Raw genomic sequence first — 22,063 nt, 5'->3', positions numbered from 1 at the left:
ATTTCGGATATTTTTTTAAACTTCGAATGCGGATGCGGATCGGATGTCGAATATTCGGATATTCATTGACAAACTTAGTTTTGATTGTTCCAACCGTATCCAATCACCCCTTTAATAACTATAGCTTTCCTTACATAATTGGTTCACACAATGTTGTGTTATAACGTTTGAATATTGTTTTTTTTATAATGATAAGCGGGAGAAGCCCGAACCGAATACAAATAAATAAGAAACCAAAAAACAGCAAAGAAATCAAAATTACATCATTTCATTAGCCCCACCCTTTCTGTTATGGTGATCGGGGTTGAATGTGATCAACATGAGTAATCCAAGACAAGCAATAGGAATAGTAAAGAACAATTAAGAATAGAACACAGAGATTTACGTGGTTCGGTTGGTGAGACCTACTCCAAGGCGACAACAGCGCGATGATTTCCACTATGATAAGCAAACAAGTTTACACAAGAGATTCGTTAGATTGTGCTAATGATATCTCCTTAGGGTTTAATTTATATAGTCACTAAACCCTAATCCCACCGCCTCACCGACTCTCTACAACCGACTCTCCTACAACCGACATTATACACAGATAACACTAATCACCGACATAAGCCTAGCTTCCGCATCCCAGCTCTGTCTCGGAGTCCAGCTCTGCCTCACAGCCTTGCTTCGCATACCAACTCTGTCTCAGTAATCAGCTTCGCTAACGGGTCCAAAATTCGGCGCCAAGACCGAAGTCTCGGCAGGCAATTACCATTGCCTTGTAAGCAGGTTGGCGGGTCGTAACCGGGTTCGATACCAATCCATATTCGAGTCACTTCTTTCAATTCTCCACCTTGACTTGAATATGCTCCCCTTGACTTAGATCTCCACCATCATAGCTCAGCGCATCTGAGCCATCGTCGCTCCAACCCTGCTAGGGCTAACATCTGGAAAACCCAATCAAGTCTAAGCAATGCTTAAACTTGAAAGTTGTAACTGCCTTGGTCAGCATATCCGCTGGATTCTCTACCATATAAAAACCTTCTTCATTGTTAGAAGTGACTCGAATATGGATTGGTATCGAACCAGGTTTACGACCCGCCAACCCGCTTACCCGTTAGCAGAGCTGATTACTGAGACAGAGCTGGTATGCGAAGCAAGGCTGTGAGAGAGAGCTGGACTCCGAGACAGAGCTGGGATGCGGAAGCTAGGCTTATGTCGGTGATTAGTGTTATCTGTGTATGATGTCGGTTGTAGAGAGTCGGTGGGGCGGTGGGATTAGGGTTTAGTGGCTATATAAACTAAACTCTAAGGAGATATCAGTAGACATAATCTCACGAATCTCTTGTGTAAACTTGTTTGCTTATCATAGTGGAAATCATCGCGCCGTTGTCGCCGTGGAGTAGGTCTCACCAACCGAACCACGTAAATCTCTGTATTATGTTCTTGATTGTTCTTTACTATTCTTATTGCTTGTCTTGGATTACTCGTATTCTTCACATTAACCCCGATTGGGCATAACAAACTAGTATCAGAGCTGTGGCTTTGAGGTCTCTGTGATGGCGAAATACGAGATAGAGAAGTTCGATGGAAGTAACGATTTTAATCTTTGGAAGATTAAGATGCGAGCAGTATTAGTTCAACAGGGTCTGTTGAAGACGTTGAATGGGAATACTGCACTCGTTGAATCACTTTCAGAAGCAAAGAAGGAAGATCTCGTGGAGAGAGCTCATGGTCAGGTTCTACTCTGTTTGAGCAATGAGGTCTTGCAGGAAGTAGCGACGGAAACTACAACCGATGGGCTATGGAGTAAGCTGGAGACAAGGTATATGACGAAATCTCTAACTAATCGTTTGTATCTAAACAAGAAATTATTTAGTTTACAGATGTCAGAAGGAGAATCTTTGAAAGACCATATGGATGAACTCAACCGAGTATTCTTAGATTTGACAAACATAGATGTCAAATTCGAGGAAGAAGATAAGGCAGTACTATTGCTTGCATCCCTGCCACCATCATATGAGAGCTTTGTTGATTCTTTTATGTCTGGAAAAACAACTACAACCTTTGAGGATGTTAAAGCAGCATTGAATTCGAAGGAGTTGAGACGGAGGTCAATGGAAGAAAGCAGCTCAGGTGATGGTTTGGTGGTAAAGGGAAGGTCGCAGCGTGTGGTCGATAGGAAGGGCCATTCTCGGTCTAAATGAAGTACAAATGCTTTAATTGTAAGAAGGAAGGGCACTTCAAAAGGAATTGCCCTGAGCTTAGAAAGAAGCCAGCAGAGGCAGCAGTCATCGAAGAAGATGATGGCAGTGTCTTGGCAATCATTGAAGAATGTGATGAAGCTATGGTTCTGGCGATCAATGCCTGCTTCGCAGAAGATAGGTGGATTTTGGATACTGGTTGTACATGATGATGCATAAAATGTCCAGACGTTGACTAACGTCTGAAGAGTCAAGATCAGACCTAAAGTCTCTTGGAACACCTCGGCTTAAGGCAGCAGGACAGCTAAACACCTGATGGTCCTCCATACGTTCCCCTAACTGGGAGGTCGGCCAGAAGAAATCAGCTCTGTACTAACCGCCCTTGGGATGAATAGATCAACCCTGGGATCTTAAAAGGAATAAGGGGGTCTCCACGGGTTCAACCCATATCTTACGCCCAGAACTGGGGAGATATCAGCAATGCGCGACTTAATGACTTAATCTCGGATATTCTAGAAAGATCTCAGTCGGCTTCACATTTTGAAGTGTTTAAGCCCGATTGGACTCCACGTATCTAGAAGAAGAAACTTCTCCTTTAAAGTCTATCACTCCGGCAAGTTATATACAAAGTATCCTTGAACTTAGGAATTTTCACTTATCAAAAATCCGGGATAGACTCAAAGAGAAACCCTAGATACGCGAAAGAGGTAACTTCCCTTACGGTTTGACGGCCACTGCTACTAATCACAGTCGGCCTAACTTCTCCTATAAAAGGCCCCCCACTTCGTCCTTCACAGGACACGATCTCTTCACTCCAGAAAAGATCACCCCATACTCAGAATTCTCATAACTCGCCCCCCAAAAGGATTGATCAACACTCATTCTTTTACTGCAAAGAGCACCCTGACTGTCTTGAGCGTCGGAGCGATTTTTGAACCCTTTGCAGGTTTTCCCCCTCGGGAACAGACGAATAGGAACAAGGAATCAGGAGCTGGAGCAAGGAGCAGAGAAGCAGAGCAGAGGAGCAGAGCAGAGAACCAGAGCTGAACAGAGGAATCTTTCCTCTCCAAATAGAATATACCATCATAACGGAGGCTGTCATGCATCAACTCCCTTTTCCATGCTGATTTAACCGGGAGCCAATTTTCGACATCAACATTTGGCGCTAGAAGGAGGGGATCTCTCCAGGAAATCATCAAATTCGGTAACCCGTACCTTACTCAACGTTTTTTCAGAACTAACCATATCACACAGGAAAGCACGATGTCGGAACCTGAAGCGGTCACCGACCCCACACCAGAAGAGCTTCTTCTGGAAAAACAGGCAACCAGGGGCGAAGCAGCGGCGGAAGAACAAATCAAAGAGGAAGAAGAGAGGACATCAGACCTGACAATGCCCGTGCAGATCGGGGAGAAGGCCAACGAAGTAACCCACGTCGGAAGCACCCTAAACGAAAACGAGAGGGCAAAGCTGACCACCTTCCTCAGGGCACATCGCCACGTCTTTGCCTTCGGAACTGATGAGGTACCCGGGATAGACCTCGGGATCATCACCCACAAACTGAACACCAGAGAAGGAAGCAAGCCAGTAAAACAAAAGAAAAAGAATTTCTCAGCAGACAAGCAGGCTGAAATAGCCGAACAAGTCGAAAAACTCCTAGCGTCGGGAGTAATTAGGGAAGCTCGATACCCAGAATGGTTGGCTAACGTGGTTCTGGTAAAAAAGAAGAATGGAACGTGGAGAATGTGTATAGACTTCACCGACCTGAACAAGGCTTGCCCAAAAGATATAGCTTCCCGCTGCCGTCCATAGATCAGCTGGTGGACTCCACAGCTGGCCATGAACTGCTTAGCTTCATGGACGGCTTTGCAGGGTACCATCAGATCCCCATGCACTGGGCAGACCAGGAGAAGACTGCGTTCCTAACATATCGAGGTTTGAACTGCTATCAGCAAATGCCCTTCGGTCTCAAGAATGCCGGAGCCACATACCAGCGTTTAGTCAACGGAATATTTGGGGATCAGCTCGGGAAAACGGTCGAGTGTTATGTAGATGACATGATCGTGAAGAGCAAAATTCGCAGAGACCCAATCTCAAGATCGCCTTCGACAAACTCCAAACTTACAACATGAAACTAAACCCCGAAAAGTGCGCATTCGGTGTAACGACGGGAAAGTTCCTAGGGTTCATGGTGAGCCACAGAGGAAGATTAGCGTCACTCTCCAGGTTCTTCAGCAAGATGGGGGACAAGGCTCTCCCTTTCTTTAATACTCTCCGAAAGATACCTGATTTCGCCTGGACGAACGAAGCAGAGAAGGCGTTTCAGGAACTGAAGGCACATCTTATGAAGCTGCCACTACTGGTCAGCCCAAGCCCGGGAGACGAACTCATCGTTTATCTCGCGACCTCCGGAGAAGCAGCCTCACCAGTACTGATCAAAACAATAGAAGGATTAATGCAACCGGTATACTTCGTGAGCGAAGTGTTGAGCGGGGCAGAACTGAATTACCCGACCATAGAAAAGTTGGCTTATGCACTTGTGTTGGCCGCGAGAAAGCTGCGTCCATACTTCCAGGCTCATACCATTGTTGTCCAGACAGATCAACCACTTAGGAACATATTACAGAAAATGGATCTCTCAGGGCGATTAACGAAGTGGGCAGTAGAACTGAGTGAATTCGACATCAGGTACGAGCCTCGAACAGAGACAAAGGGCCAAGCGCTGGCAGATTTTGTAACAGAATGTTCCATCGCGGCAACCAGTCTTAAGCCAGAGCAGATCTGGACTCTTTTTGTAGACGGAGCTTCAAGCGAAGCCAAAAAAGGAGCAGGGGTGGTACTGATCAACCCAGAGAAAGAAAACACGTTCCAGACCACCTCGTTTAAGTTCGCGGTAACAAACAACGAAGCTGAATATGAAGCTCTGCTGGCGGGGCTTAAGCTAGCTCTGAAGGCCAGAGCTGCGGGCGTCAAGGTCTTCAACGACTCTCAATTGGTGGTCAACCATGTCAACGACGACTACGAGGCAAAAGGTATGGACATGATTAAATATTTAAAGAAGGTAAAAGAACTGATCGGGCTCTTTGAGAAGTTCACCATCACCCGGATAACCCGGGAGGAAAACACTCTGGCTGACGCGTTGTCAAAGATGATTAGCGGTCAAACCACGATCCCCGGAGTAATATTTCACACTCTAGAGGAAAGGAGCATCGACAGAGCACATGAAATTATGGCAATCAGGATAAACCAGGGGGGAATACCTACTGACTCAGAAACTACCTGAAGACGCTAGAGAGGCCCGAAGAATACGCAGGAATGCTGCAAGGTATACCTTACTGGGGGGACTGCTGTATCGAAAATCACTGATTCACCCTCTGCGGCGTTGCCTAGCAAAGGACGAACAAGAATACGTCATGAAGGAGATGCGCGCAGGAGCAGCCGGGAACCATGCAGGCCCAAGAACACTGAACAGACAGCTGACCTTGGTCGGGTATTATTGGCCAGGGATGTTGGAAGATTGCCTAAACCATACCAAACATTGCACGCCATGCCAGGTATACGCTAACGATTATCGCTTGCATCCCACAGAACTGACACCTATCGTAAGCCCCTGCCCCTTCGCACAATGGGGAATCGACTTTGGTGGGACCATTCACAACTGGCACGGGAGGAAAGAAAATGTTACTAATCATGGTGGATTACTTCACCAAGTGGGCGGAAGCAGTAAGATTAACCAGGACTCGCACGCAAGAGATCGTTAGTATATTATGGACGAACATAATAACCAGGTTTGGAGTCCCGAGGATCCTGGTCATGGATAACGGACCTCAATTCAACAATGACGCTATGAAGCAATTTCTGGCAGAGTACGGAATCAAGTCGGCTTACGTTAGCCCCGCACACCCTGCTGGAAACGGACAAGTTGAGGTAACCAACTAAACTCTGGTCAAATACATTAAAACCAAACGCCATGAAAACAAAAACTGGGTAGACGAACTCCCCGACGTACTGTGGACATATCGCATCACACCACGGAGGGCAACGGGGTAGACGCCTTTTCGAATGGTGTACGGCAGGGACGCCGTACTACCCATAGAAATAGGCAAGCCAAGTCTAAGGGTAAGACACTTCGATCCCGAAACCAATGAACAGCTAATGTTAGAGCATCTAGACTTGGTCGACGAGGTCCGAGATCGAGCAGAGCTGCAGAACCTTGCCTTCAAAGACACTATGACCAAACAACATAGGTCCCACATGAGAATAAGAAAGTTCGACGTCGGAGACATGGTATGGAGGAACTCTAAATTCACCCAGAAGCCATCAGCGGCCAAAGTCTTTCTCACATGGGAAGGGCTCTATAAGATAGTAGAGGTCGTAAGACCCGACACTTACAGGTTAGAGAATGCATTGGGGCACATCCTCACTCATCCCTGGAACGATGGGCCAGACTTAGGGAGTTGAGACATAGATTTACTTATATAAGACGCTATGCTAAATAAGGAACCCATAAAGAGTCTGACTACGTCCTAGCAAACTTAGAAGCTTTTACTAGTAAACCACCTCCAGCTCTGAAACCCAAAGGAGGAGTCCTAGTTAAACTCATCTCGCTCTGAATCGAGCAAGTAACCCTGATAGCGAAAGCCACGACCAGGGGACCTAAAGGTAACCTTTTTTTTTTTGAATTGGTAAGCGTGTGCCTCGAACCCTTGACCTTTAAGTTGGAAGACTTACCTCTTACCACTTGAGCCAAGGGTTGTTGGCGCCTAAAGGTAACCTTGGTAGCGAGAGGAACGACCAAGGGCCCTAATTTAAAAACAAGTCTGCTAGCGAAAGCCACGACCAGGGACATGACAGCCTCTGTAGCTACGGCAACGCCCAAGGACCCTAAGGAGCAGTTCTAGTTAAACTGAACTTTGCTCGAGTAAAATTGACCCTTCACCAAGGTCCCAATGAGAAGTCTTAGTCAAACTGATCGGCTCAAGCCGGCAAATGAGGTAGCTACGGCTACGATCCGAGGCCTCGCAAGGAGAAGTCCTAGTTAAACTTAAACTCTTTACTCGAGTAAAACGTGGTCCCTGAGGATCCCCAAGGAGAAGTCCTAGTTAAACTACCGCCCTGGCGAAGGTGACCGGAGGTATAAGGAGAAGTCTTTGTGATGAGTCCTAAAAGGTACACCCGCAAGTATACGACCGTCAAGTAGTAAAAACTCGGTAAAACCGGAATTGAATCCTCAGGGACTAAGTATAATCTATTCTAAAACTTGTATCTATGGCAATTTCCTCTTTTAAAGATAGTCTTAAAAGTAAAATAACTAAAACAGAAACAATAAAAAGTTGATAATCGGGAAACTTATGAGAAGAGGGAAACTAGGGTTTCAGGATCCACTTTAGCAAGTATGACTTCTAACTTATGCAATTCAAATCTTCTTATTATATAACTCAAGGAAGAATAACCAACCTCGGATGATTTTGACTTTTCAGAACACTTACTTTAAAACTTTTAATTTCGATACGCAAAATCACGGGTACTCTAACTATTAGGTATCAAACGTAAGCATGATACATTAAAGACCTAAAGCCTAAATATGAACCATCAAACATAAGTATAACTAGGGGTGTGCAAAAATAGACCGAACCAATCAAACCAAACCAATCCAAACCGGTCCAGTCGGTTTTCAAACCAAACCAAACAACGAGTGGTATGGTACGGTTGTAGATTTCCAAAAACCAACTGGTTTGGTTCGGTAAGTGGATGCACTTTTTAGGAACCATTAAAACCAAACCGAACCAGCCAAGTTCAATTAAAATATATAATTATATATTTACATAATTTTTTCTAAAATACATCTATCATATCTCTATAATTTCATACAAATACATATCTTTCATCAAGTTGCTATAAATAAGAATAACTACTACCCATACAAAACAACACCACTACTACAATATAATGTTACTAGCTAGTATTAGATTAAAACAATTCATGTATCATTAATGTTACTAGCTACTATATAATATTTCGGCAAGTGACCTGCACATGTCTTTCATGTTTCAAATGTTTTTTCGATGCATTATGTTAGTTTGATTGTTTCTCCAGGTTTTTCAGGAGTGTTGTCTTGATTTTATACGTCAATGTATAAATAAAGTAACTCGATTCGCCGATTTTCATGGAGAACAAATTGTGTTTTATGGATGGTTTGGTATCCAGTAGTATCCAAACCGCTTATGATGGTTTGGTTAGTAAATGAACCAAACTCTGACCGGTTTGGTAAGGGTTTGAAAAATCACTAACCAAACCATGAGTGGTTTGGTAACGGATGACTCCAAAATACCGGATACCGAACCAACGAACACCCCTAAGTATAACTAATGAAAGGGGTTATCGTAAAAGATACGCGAAGAAATCCAAGTATTCAAGTACTTAAAAGTAATTAAATCAGAAAATCACATAAAACTAAAGCTTAACCTTAACCCTAGATTGGGAAAGTTAGTTACTCATGATGGATGAGAGCATAATAATGATTAAAGAGAAGGAAAATAATAACATTAAAGAAAGGAAAAGAATTGGAGAAGAAAACACCTTTTTTCTTGAAATTTCACTTTGTGCAGCCAAACAGACCCTTAAGGAAAATAATTTTCCAGGAAGGAAAATTATTTTCTCGCGCAATCCAAACAGAGTCTTCTTCGACCTCTCGACTTTCCCTCTCTAACAGAATATAATCTCTCTTTTTCTCACTTTAAACTCTCTCTGTACAAGCCAATAACTTTCTCTTTCTCTCTCTAACAGAATCAGAAAAAGAATGAGAAGGAAAAGATGATTCAAACTCGGTTTTATGAATTGATTTCAATCTTTCTCTCTCTACAGAAAACAGTAATTCTCTCTCTTTAACTCTCTCAATCTATTCCTCCCTCTCTCAAAAAGAGAAGGATGACAGAAGAAGAAAAAGAAAACAAAAAAAACTCTTTCACTCACTTTCTCTCTCTAGCTCTCTGCTTTAATGGTGGATGGAGAGATATCTCTTCCTCTCGGTTTGAATGAGTCGGCTTCTTCTCCTTCTTTTCTTCATCTTCGAGTCGGTTGTTGCCATTGTCGGTCTCGGTTTTTGTTTTTGGAAGTCGGCTACTCTGTTTTTTTAGAAACAGAGAAGAGGAAGGAAGATGATGATGGCCGAGATAAAGCTAGGTGTACTCCTGTTGTGCCCGAATGTGGCCCGCTTGACTCTTGGTCCACCAATTTTGACCCGTACTTTGACTCGCTATAATTTACTCATCCGAACTCCGATTTGACTTCCGTTTTCACCTACGGGTTTATCTTGGACTCTACTATCCATCCAAACACTAATCTTGGCCATGAAATCAGAATCAACAAATGACCAAAATACCCCTAGTCTGCATTTTCTCCGACTTTTATCTGTTTTGCACACATAACTCTGAAAAAGGTACCTGAGTAGAAAAAGGAATAATTCATGAGAGTAACTGCCCTAAATAGACTAACTTTTCTATATTAAGAGACTCAGATGGGACATTTTCATGTCTCATCAACACCCCAAACTTAGATTTTGCTAGTCCTCGAGCAAAACAGAAAAATAAAACTAAACCTAATTCACCACTTTCGTAGGGAATCACGATTGCACTTAGCACGTGCAACAAGCCGTTAAACTTCTAAGTTACCCATAGAGGACGAGTGTGGTCTCGTGAGGGTTTGCAGTGAATCTACCCACAAAATTCAACATTTCAAAAATCAAGAAGGGTGTAAAAATACATGATCCTGACTTGTTTATCCAAGAGATTTTTGAAGGCTAATAGAAATGCAATCTAAGTCAATCAAACCATCCGAAAGCTAAAAATCCATTCACTAGTAATCAAGACTCTAAGTGCACGTGACCAGCCATTGTGAATATCATTTCGGTTGTGAACAGACAAGACCTCGATTACCGTCTTAATACATTTCGCCTCGACTGCTGCCTCACGGTCATACAGTCAAAAATTTAAATCACTCAAAAAATTGTTCACTCAATGTGTGAGTATGAGTATGAAAGAAAACTCAACACATTACAAAAGCTGGACTAGAAGTTTTGATGGACGACTTATCTCATAGAAAGGAAACAACCACTAATACGGGATGGGGAAGCTAACCTACTCTTCTCACCTGATCTACTTTTTAACCGTGTTTCCTAGAGGTCAACAGACGATAAAGATGAACTAGAACTCTTGAGAACTCGACTTCTTCAAATCTTCAAGAACTTTTTCAAGGAATAATTACTGAAATCAAATAAACACTTTTCTCTTCTTTTTCTTTCTTCAAGGGATAGCACTTTTTGTTTTTTTTTGTTTTTTTTTTGTTTTTTTCTTTGACTTTGACTTTGCCTTTGACCTTGATTTTGATTTTGATTTTGACTTGACTACTTCCTCCTCGAGTTCAATTTTCTTTATTTTCAATTTCATGCCTTATTCTCAGAATTCTAACTGATGGATGAGTTCCTATTTTCCTCTAGTTGACACGGTTATCAAGTTTCTCAGACTACAAGAGAAAGGTTTGCATTCCTGATGACACCCCTAGTGGTTGTGAAATTTAAACTCAGGAGATCATCTGAGTTCTTTTTAGTATTACGAGGTTGAGTAGCTCTTCATTCTACTCAGAATTAATGCAGAAGAGATCACTCAAAGCTAAAAGAAAGGCTCAGATTCTCACATGGGTTAAGTCTCCACTAATGATTAATCAGGTTTTCTCAGAAGTGTCTACTCTTCACCTATCTAACACTCACATGGCTGGTGCACAGACAATTTCAAGACTCGACTTTTATGAACAAACCCTTAGCAAGCAGGCAGTCTAACCAACTAGACTTTATAACTATTAACAAGCAAAAATAACTAGATTAAAAATTTGACCCTTTTTAATTTTTGAAATGAAAGGACAAAAATTCCATCCCCATCCCCAAACTTAAACCGAACACTGTCCTCAATGTAATAACTATCGCTAGTATCTTCGCAATTTCTGACTCTTTCTTGTTTTCAGGAACTACTTTAAGAAAAAGGAGTAGAACAAATTGATATTAGTCCCCGGCAACGGCGCCAAAAACTTGATGAGTCCAAAAAGGTACACCCGCAAGTATACGGGCGTCAAGTAGTAAAAACTGGGTAAAACCGGAATCGAATCCTCAGGGACTAAGTATAATCTATTCTAAAACTTGTATCTATGGCAATTTCCACTTTTAAAGATAGTCTTAAAAGTAAAATAACTAAAACAGAAACAATAAAAAGTTGATAATCGGGAAACTTATGAGAAGAGGGAATCTAGGGTTTCAGGATCCACTTTAGCAATATGACTTCTAACTTATGCAATTCAAATCTTCTTATTATATAACTCAAGGAAGAATAACCAACCTCGGATGATTTTGACTTTTCAGAACACTTACTTTAAAACTTTCAATTTCGATACGTAAAATCACGGGTACATTAACTATTAGATGTCAAACGTAAGCATGAAACATTAAAAACCTAAAGCCTAAATATGAACCATCAAACATAAGTATAACTAATGAAAGGGGTTATCGTAAAAGATACGCGAAGAAATCCAAGTATTTAAGTACATAAAAGTAATTAAATCAGAAAATCACATAAAACTAAAGCTTAACCTTAACCCTAGATCGGGAAAGTTAGTTACTCGTGATGGATGAGAGCATAATTATGATTAAAGAGAAGGAAAATAATAATTAAAATTAAAGAAAGGAAAAGAATTGGAGAAGAAAACACCTTTTTTCTTGAAATTTCACTCTGTGCAACCAAACAGACCCTTAAGGAAAATAATTTTCCAGGAAGGAAAATTATTTTCTCGCGCAATCCAAACAGAGTCTTCTTCAACCTCTCGACTTTCTCTCTCTAACAGAATATAATCTCTCTTTTTCTCACTCTAAACTCTCTCTGTACAAACCAATAACTTTCTCTTTCTCTCTCTAATAGAATCAGAAAAAGAATGAGAAGGAAAAGATGATTCAAACTCGGTTTTATAAATTGATTTCAATCTTTATCTCTTTACAGAAAACAGTAATTCTCTCTCTCTTTAACTCTCTCAATCTATTCCTCTCTCTCTCAAAAAGAGAAAGATGACAGAAGAAGAAAAAGAAAACAAAAAAACTCTTTCACTCACTTTCTCTCTCTAGCTCTCGGCTTTAATGGTGGATGGAGAGATATCTCTTCCTCTCGGTTTTAACTCTTTTTATAGGGTTTGAATGAGTCGGCTTCTTCTCTTTCTTTCCTTTTTTTCTTCATCTTCGAGTCGGTTGTTGCCATTGTCGGACTCGGTTTTTGTTTTTGGAAGTCGGCTACTCTGTTTTTTTAGAAACAGAGAAGAGGAAGGAAGATGATGATGGCCGAGATAAAGCTAGGTGTACTCCTTATGTGCCCGAATGTGGCCCGCTTGACTCTTGGTCCACCAATTTTGACCCGAACTTTGACTCGCTATAATTTACTCATCCGAACTCCGATTTGACTTCCGTTTTCGCCTACGGGTTTGTCTTGGACTCTACTATCCATCCAAACACTAATCTTGCCCATGAAATCCGAATCAACAAATGACCAAAATACCCCTAGTCTGCATTTTCTCTGACTTTTATCTGTTTTGCACACATAACTCTGAAAAAGGTACCTGAGTAGAAAAAGGAGTAATTCATGAGAGTAACTGCCCTGGATAGACTAACTTGTCCAAATTAAGAGAATCAGATGGGACATTTTCATGTCTCATCAACATCCCCAAACTTCGATTTTGCTAGTCCTCGAGCAAAACAGAAAAATAAAACTAAACTTAGTTCACCACTTTCTTAGGGAATCACGATTATACTTAGCACGTGCAATAAGCCGTTAAACCCCTAAGTTACCCCTAGAGGACGAGTGTGGTCTCGTGAGGGTTTGCAGTGAATCTACCCACAAAATTCAACATTTCAAAAATCAAGAAGGGTGTAAAAATACATGATCCGGACTTGTTTATCCAAGAGGTTTTTGAAGGCTAATAGAAATGCAATCTAAGTCAATCAAACCGTCCGAAAGCTAAAAATCCATTACTAGTAATCAAGACTCTAAGTGCACGTGACCAGCCATTGTGAATATCATTTCGGTTCTGAACAGACAAGACCTCGATTACCGTCTCAATACATTTCGCGTCGGCTGCTGCCTCACGGTCATACACTCAAAAATTTAAATCACTCAGAATTGGTTCACTCAATGTGTGAGTATGAGTATGAAAGAAAACTCAACACATTACAAAAGCTGGACTAGAACTATTGATGGACGACTGATCTCATAGAAAGGAAACAACCACTAATACGGGATGGGGAAGCTAACCTACTCTTCTCACCTGATCTACTTCTTAACCGTATTTCCTAGAGGTCAACAGACGATAAAGATGAACTAGAACTCCTGAGAACTCGACTTCTTCAAATCTTCAAGAACTTTTTCAAGGGATAATTACTGAAATCAAATAAACACTTTTCTCTTCTTTTTATTTCTTCAAGGGATAGCCACTTTTTGTTTTTTTTTTGTTTTTTTTTTGCTTTGACTTTGCCTTTGACCTTGATTTTGATTTTGATTTTGACTTGACTACTTCCTCCTCGAGTTCAATTTTCTTTATTTTCAATTTCATGCCTTATTCTCAGAATTCTAACTGATGGATGAGTTCTTATTTTCCTCTAGTTGACACGGTTATCAAGTTTCTCAGACTACAAGAGAAAGGTTTGCATTCCTGATGACACCCTTAGTGGTTGTGAAATTTAAACTCAGGAGATCATCTGAGTTCTTTTTAGTATTACGAGGTTCAGTAGCTCTTCATTCTACTCAGAATTAATGCTGTAGAGATCACTCAAAGCTAAAAGAAAGGCTCAGATTCTCACATGGGTTAAGTCTCCACTAATGATTAATCAGGTTTTCTCAGAAGTGTCTACTCTTCACCTATCTAACACTCACATGGCTGGTGCACAGAAAATTTCAAGACTCGACTTTTATGAACAAACCCTTAGCAAGCAGGCAGTCTAACCAACTAGACTTTAAACTATTAACAAGCAAAAATAACTAGATTAAAAATTTGACCCTTTTTAATTTTTGAAACGAAAGGACAAAAATTCAATCCCCATCCCCAAACTTAAACCAAACATTGTCCTCAATGTTCTGAAGACTATGAAAAAATAATAAAATGAGGGAAAGATATTACCAGATTCGAATGTCCTATATTTGGGTTTCCTCCCGAAAAGCGCTAAGTTTAACGTCTTCAGCCAGACGATGAGGATTTTGAAGAAAAGCTAATGAAAACCTACTGGATAAGGGGTTACTGACTCTCCATAAAATAATAATCGAAAAACTTGAGGATCAACCCAGAATACAAAATCACCAGTGAGGCCTAAATTCTCCTCTATGAAATAGTATGACAAAACAAGAGAGACTTTCAGGGTGAAGATACCATCCCCAAACTTAGATGATTGTAAAATCACTAAGTTTGCAAAACAACCTATAGGACTCTCCATAAGACTTGGATCTATACTCAAATTGGGAGTTTCTAAAATGGGATCATTGGGCTTTTCCATCGAACTAGCCACTACGGGTCCATGCTCCCTAGGTTTTAACTCAGGTAAAGATTCAGACAGACCTTCTAAAATTTCTCTCATTATTGGGTCATCAGTGTCCTTAAAGAACTCTAAGGCTTCACCTACATCGAGTGAGTCGTCACTCATTTCCCTTAGCCATAGTTCATCTTCCCATTCATTTTGTTCCAACATAATATCATGGGCTAGTTGAGCAGAAGATTTAGTCACAGGAGATACTACAGACTCAACTCTTGGTTCCTCTAGAAGTGGCTCGAGTGTCATCTCAGAATCAGCAATAGACTTAAGTGGTATCTCTGTGGCTGGCCAAACAATTGGCTCTGACTCTAGTGCAGTATCTATCTCATTACTACTACCCTCATCATCAATATCTAAACCCGACAACTCTAACAAAGTCTCTAATGGGTCCCTTACCAGAGTGGTCGGTAGTGCATCCTGAACTAATAAGTCTATCAAGTTCAACTCATTAAACTCGTTTTCATCATCAGGGTAAAGTCCAACTTTAAAAATGTTCATCTCTACAGTCATATTTCCAAATGACAACCTTAGAAGACCACTTCTACAATATATGACAGCATTTGGTGTAGCTAAAAATGGCCGACCTAGTATCACTAGGATTTGACTATTAAAATTATGGACAGGTTCTGTGTCTAGGATAATGAAGTCAACAGGGAATATGAATTCCCCAACCTTAATCAGAACATCGTCAACAACGCCACGTGGGTGTCTAATAGAGCGATCTGCTAACTGAAGAACCATAGGGGTTGGTTTGATTTCTCCTAATCCCAACTGTAAATACACGGAGTAAGGAAGAATGTTGACGCTGGCACCTAGATTTAGTAAAGCACGTTCTACTTTAAAATTTCCTATGGTGCAAGGTAGTGTAGGGCTTCCTGGGTCCTTGTACTTTGGTGGGATATTATCTTGAATGATTGAACTAACCTTCTCAGTGAGGAAAACTTTCTTATGCACATTCATCTTACGCTTCCTAGTACATAAGTCTTTTAGAAACTTAGCGTAAGCTGGGACTTGTTTAATTGCATCTAGTAATGGAATGTTAATGCTAACCTGTTTTAATAATTCCATTATTTCCTCAAACTGAGACTTCTTCTTTGACTCTACCAGTCGTTGAGGATACGGGGCTTTAGGGACATAGGGCTCAGGTACCACAGGTGGGTTCTCAGGCTCAGGGGCCTTCTCAAGTTCTCCCCTAGGGATGTTGGTTGGTAAGGAGGAGGTTTCAGGATCTGATTCTCTATTTTCTGGCACTTCTACCTTATTGTCAACTACCCTACCACTTGTAAGGGTGGTTACTGCATTAGCTTGTCCTATTGATTGTTTTCCTAGAGTACCTTTTGGATTTTGCTCAAGCTGACTAGGAAACATACCTTTTTCTCTCTGGCTGAGAGCTTCTGCAAGTTGACCTACCCGAGTTTCTAAACTAGCTATAGACTGGGTGGTCTTTTGCATAAATTCTGTTTGGGTCTTAACTAGTTTATTCACGGTCTCCTCTAGAGATTCCTTATTCTGAGAAGTGTATTGGGTACTCGGTTGGCCCTGATTTTGATCATAAGGATTCCTAGGAGCATTGAAACCAGGTGGGTTCATAGAACTGCTAGGCTGACTCTGGTTTTGACCTTGATATTGATTTTTGGACCATGAGAAATTAGGGTGATTTCTCCATCCCGGATTGTAAGTGTTTGAATAAGGGTCAAACTTCTGATGATTTTCTTGCCTAAAGTTTTGATAAAGGGCATTAGCTTGTTCTCTTTCAACAGAAACACAGAAGAGGGGACACTTGTCCCCTGTATGAGATGGGTCTCCACAGAAGGAGCACAGACGTGAAATGGGTTCATTTCCAACACTCATGGCTTGAGTGGGATCTTCCCTAAATGCTTTAGGCTGACCAAGATCTAGGGCTTCTATCCTCTTGGTTAGGGTGGACAGTTTTAGTTCTGAATCATCTACTCTATAGACGCCACCTCGATTTGGAGTAGGATTTGTCCTAGTGGGGGGGTCCTCTGGAAGTTTCCCATTGCTGGGATTTCTCAGCTAGATCTTCTAGAAACGCCATGCACTCATCGGCAGGCTTATGGGTAAAGCTACCACCACAGAATGACTCGACCATGGATGTAGTGGGATAGTTTAGTCCGTCATAAAGAATCTAGACTAACCTCATTTGATCGAACCCATGGTGAGGACATTGAAGTACAAGTTCTTTAAATCTCTCAAGATATTTATAGAGAGATTCTCCTTCTTGTTGCATTAAACTATTAAGACTTTGCCTTAAAAAGGTAGTTTTATGCTTAGGGAAGAATTTTAGAAGGAACGAACTGCTTAATTCTTCCCATGTAATAATGGAGTGAGGTTGTAAGGCGTACAACCATGATTTTGCTTTCTCTTTCAAAGAGAAAGGGAACAACCTAAGTCTCAGGACTTCAGGAGACATATTTTGGAAGTTCATGGTCCCACAAATTTCTTCGAAATCCCTAATATGGTAGTAGGGATTCTCGTTCTCAACCCCACGGAAGATAGGAAGCATTTGGATTATGCTCGGCTTTAACTCGAAGTGAGTTGTAGCCTGAGGCAACCGTATACATGATGGCTGACACGTTCTAGTGGGGTTCATGTAATCCTTGAGTGTCATAGGTTGGGTTCCTTCCCGTTCTTGGTTCAGATTCTCACCCATATTGTCACTCACAGAGGGTTTTTCTAGAAGACTTAAATGGGTTTCTCTACTAATGAAACGACCTCTCTGATCACGATATCTATCGGGCATAAACTAGAGACCAATGACCACGGAAACAAATAGACTGTTTTTTTTCTTTTTTTTTCTTGAAAACCACGGAATCACTACGAAGATCCTAAGGAAACAAACACAATCAAGCTGACTCCACCAAGCAACCTAAACAGAATCTAGCAACAAGTTATTAGATATAGATTTAGTGAATGGCTTGTCAGATTTGCCTAATAATCTAGACAACTCCTATTTCGCCACAACACTTAAACTCTCACTGTTATAAAGGTTACTCGATTAGAGTAGTCGGTAAACAATTCTCCAAGAAGACAGCCAACGATGAACGTTGTGATAGCCGTCTTCCTTTGGCAAACGATTCCTCTTCTCGAGGCGGCCTTTTTGACAAGAATTGCTCACACACTTTCCTATGAGAATGCCTAGATAAAAATCGAGTTCCCGAGTTGTTTTTGAAGGTCCTATGAGCTCGATACCCTAGGGTTGCTGTCTAAATCAGATTTTAATTATTAACGAGGCTTAGGATCGTGAATGTTGTTTCCTAAATTGGCAAGAGAACGGTGATGAAATCCGAACTCCTATCTTGTAATTGGGTTTTGTGCCCTTACTAAAAATGCTTACACTAAACAGTTCGGCAAAACAATGAGGCAAACAAATTCACACAATTACCCACTTACAGGAGATTCGTGGGTGATCAGAAAAATTACCTCCCTTAAGTGATTCAGTTTTTGTTTTTTATATGTATTAGAAAAATTCCTTTTGAGTCCTTCTTGTTGCACCTCCTCTTTTGATCCTTAGTGTTCTGCAGACAAAAATTGAGAAGCAAGTCAAAGAATTCAAAGAGTAAAAATTACTGAAAATAGAAACAAGAGTAGAACAAATTGATATTAGTCCCCGGCAGCGGCGCCAAAAACTTGATGAGTCCAAAAAGGTACACCCGCAAGTATACGGGCGTCAAGTAGTAAAAACTCGGTAAAATCGGAATCGAATCCTCAGGGACTAAGTATAATCTATTCTAAAACTTGTATCTATGGCAATTTCCTCTTTTAAAGATAGTCTTAAAAGTAAAATAACTAAAACAGAAACAATAAAAAGTTGATAATCGGGAAACTTATGAGAAGAGAAAATCTAGGGTTTCAGGATCCACTTTAGCAAGTATGACTTCTAACTTATGCAATTCAAATCTTCTTATTATATAACTCAAGGAAGAATAACCAACCTTGGATGATTTTGACTTTTCAGAACACTTACTTTAAAACTTTCAATTTCGATACGTAAAATCACGGGTACTCTAACTATTAGATGTCAAACGTAAGCATGATACATTAAAAACCTAAAGCCTAAATATGAACCATCAAACATAAGAATAACTAATGAAAGGGGTTATCGTAAAAGATACACGAAGAAATCCAAGTATTTAAGTACTTAAAAGTAATTAAATCAGAAAATCACATAAAACTAAAGCTTAACCTTAACTTTAGATCGGGAAAGTTAGTTACTCATGATGGATGAGAGCATAATAATGATTAAAGAGAAGGAAAATAATAACATTAAAGAAAGGAAAAGAATTGGAGAAGAAAATACCTTTTTTCTTGAAATTTCACTCTGTGCAGCCAAACAGACCCTTAAGGAAAATAATTTTCCAGGAAGGAAAGTTATTTTCTCGCGCAATTTAAACAGAGTCTTCTTCAACCTCTCGACTTTCTCTCTCTAACAGAATATAATCTCTTTTTTTCTCACTCTAAACTCTCTCTGTACAAACCAATAACTTTCTATTTCTCTCTCTAACAGAATCAGAAAAAGAATGAGAATAAAAAGATGATTCAAACTCGGTTTTATAAAATGATTTCAATCTTTCTCTCTCTACAGAAAACAGTAATTCTCTCTCTCTTTAATTCTCTCAATCTATTCCCCTCTCTCTCAAAAAGAGAAGGATGACAGAAGAAGAAAAAGAAAACAAAAAAAAACTCTTTCACTCACTTTCTCACTCTAGCTCTCGTCTTTAATGGTGGATGGAGAGATATTTCTTCCTCTCGGTTTTAACTCTTTTTATAGGGTTTGAATGAGTCGGCTTCTTCTCCTTCTTTCCTTTTTTTCTTCATCTTCGAGTCGGTTGTTGCCATTGTCGGTCTCGGTTTTTGCTTTTGGAAGTCGGCTACTCTGTTTTTTTTAGAAACAGAGAAGAGGAAGGAAGATGATGATGGCCGTGATAAAGCTAGGTGTACTCCTGCTGTGTCCGAATGTGGCCCAGTTGACTCTTGGTCCACCAATTTTGACCCGTACTTTGACTCGCTATAATTTACTCATCCGAATTCCGATTTGATTTCCGTTTTCGCCTACGGGTTTGCTAGACTTGGTCTGAAATTATTTCTCTTGCAGGTGCGATCATTCGGAGCATGTGTAGTAAGACTAGGAATGCATTAGTAAGACTAGGAATTTTGCAAAGAACATCAAGGTACATCAAGAAGAGTACAATCATTCGAGTCTATCAGAGAAGAAATTGCAATCAAACTACATCAAGAAGAGTACGACCATTCAGATCCATTACAGAAGAAATTGCAAAAAAACACCCCCAACTGTCGAGGGAAAGGAAAACAAACTCAAGAACTCGAACGGCCAGAGGAGCCGTCACGAAATTCAGGAAGAGAAAAAAGAGCAAAGACCACCAGAAATCACCATTCAGAGATGCAGTCAAGGCAAAAAGACAACCGAGGGAAAAAATAACCCCCTCGCCGTCATCACCTTGTCCTGAACACCTAAGTCGGAGGCAGTACTGGCAATTCTTACCCCCCTTCGGTTTCAAACAAAATGGCACGGGAGGTTATCACGACCATTATGAAGAAACCCATCCTTTATCACGGTCATTATGAAGAAGCATCCATCAAAGCAGGCACTTGGTATGAACTCAAACAGAGGCCTCATCTCGAATCCTTGAAGAAGGCAAAAGGAAGTGGTAGAGCAACGTCAGAAGAGGGATATCTCACAAATCGCCTTTCAAACTTTTGGTGATAAAGAGTCGAAAGGCCAAAGCAAGCTATTTATAGCCAAAGAACCCCTCGGGGAATGAAGAAAGACCATTAAAAGCGAGGACCAAACATACCTCGAAAAATAGTCAGCAGAATAATAACGAAGGAGAAGTGAACGTCTCGAGGACAACGATTACCAATGAAATCTTAGCAGGGTTGTAGGGGACGTGTTTCGTTAGCTAGTCGCGACGCTCCACGCGTCCACGCATGATGAAATAGGTTACCGTGTGAAGTAACCCAAAAGATCAGCGCCGGCGATACATGATCAGAGAATCAAGTCAATAACGTCAAAAAAAAATCACGCATGGAAAAGATTAATTACTCCAGCAGAAGACGAAACTTGTCTCGGGGGAACAAACCACATGTCTAGATATAGCTGGGATGGCTCTGGCAAAAACGGCGCTTCATGAGAAAGGATCTCCACTTAGCAGATACCAATCAACTCTGGAGCATCAGCACAATACTGAGCTCCACCAACCAGCCCTGGTCAAGGTAAGACCCAAAGAGTTTCTCGATACAGCTCTGGGACAGGTAATACTCTCGACTTCAGGCCTTCAAATAAAGCACACACGAGTTACTTTTACTCCTTAGTCTCTTTACTTTCAACTAAGGAGTGGCGGGACTCATGATGATGCATAAAATGTCCAGACGTTGACTAACGTTTTTAAGAGTCAAGATCAGACCTAAAGTCTCTTGGAACAACTCGGCTTAAGGCAGCAGCACAACTAAACACCTGATGGTCCACATACGTTTTTTTTTTTATAATGATAAGCGGGAGAAGCCCAAACCGAATACAATGATATAAAACTAAATAAAACAGCAAAGAAATCAAATTACATCATTTCATTCGCCCCACCCTTTCCTCATTCTCACTGTCCATCTAGAGTCCGCATTGACAATGTTGACTAGTTCCACCGGCAGTTGACTGACAATGGTCCACATACGTTCCCCTAACTAGGAGGTCGGCCAGAAGAAATCAGCTCTGCACTAAACGCCCTTGGCATGAATAGATCAGCCCTGGGATCTTAAAAGAAATAAGGGGGTGTCCACGGGTTCGGCCCATATCTTACGCCCAGAACTGGGTCTGGGGATATATCAGCGCTGCGCGACCTAATGACTTAATCCCGGATTTTCTAGAAAGATCTCAGTCGGCTTCACATCTTGAAGTGTTTAAGCCCGATTGGACTCCACGTATCCAGAAGAAGAAACTTCTCCTTTAAAGTCTATCACTCCGGCAAGATATATACAAAGTATCCTTGAACTTAAGAACTTTCACTTATCAAAGATCTAGGATAGACTCGAAGAGAAACCCTAGATACGCGAAAGAGGTAACTTCCCTTACGGTTTGACGACCACCGCCTCACCACCACCACTAATCACAGTCGGCATAACTTCGCCTATAAAAGGGCCCCCCACTTCGTCCTTGACAGGACACGATCTCTTCAATCCAGAAAAGATCACCCCATACTCAGAGTTCTCATAACTCGCCCCCCCAAAAGGATCGATCAACACT

The sequence above is a fragment of the Eschscholzia californica genome, unplaced genomic scaffold, assembly GCF_041429995.1.
Source record: "Eschscholzia californica isolate CP2 unplaced genomic scaffold, dmEscCali1.0.p SCAF_6, whole genome shotgun sequence".
Taxonomy (NCBI): Eukaryota; Viridiplantae; Streptophyta; class Magnoliopsida; order Ranunculales; family Papaveraceae; genus Eschscholzia; species Eschscholzia californica.
This window is presented reverse-complemented; position numbering follows the sequence as displayed.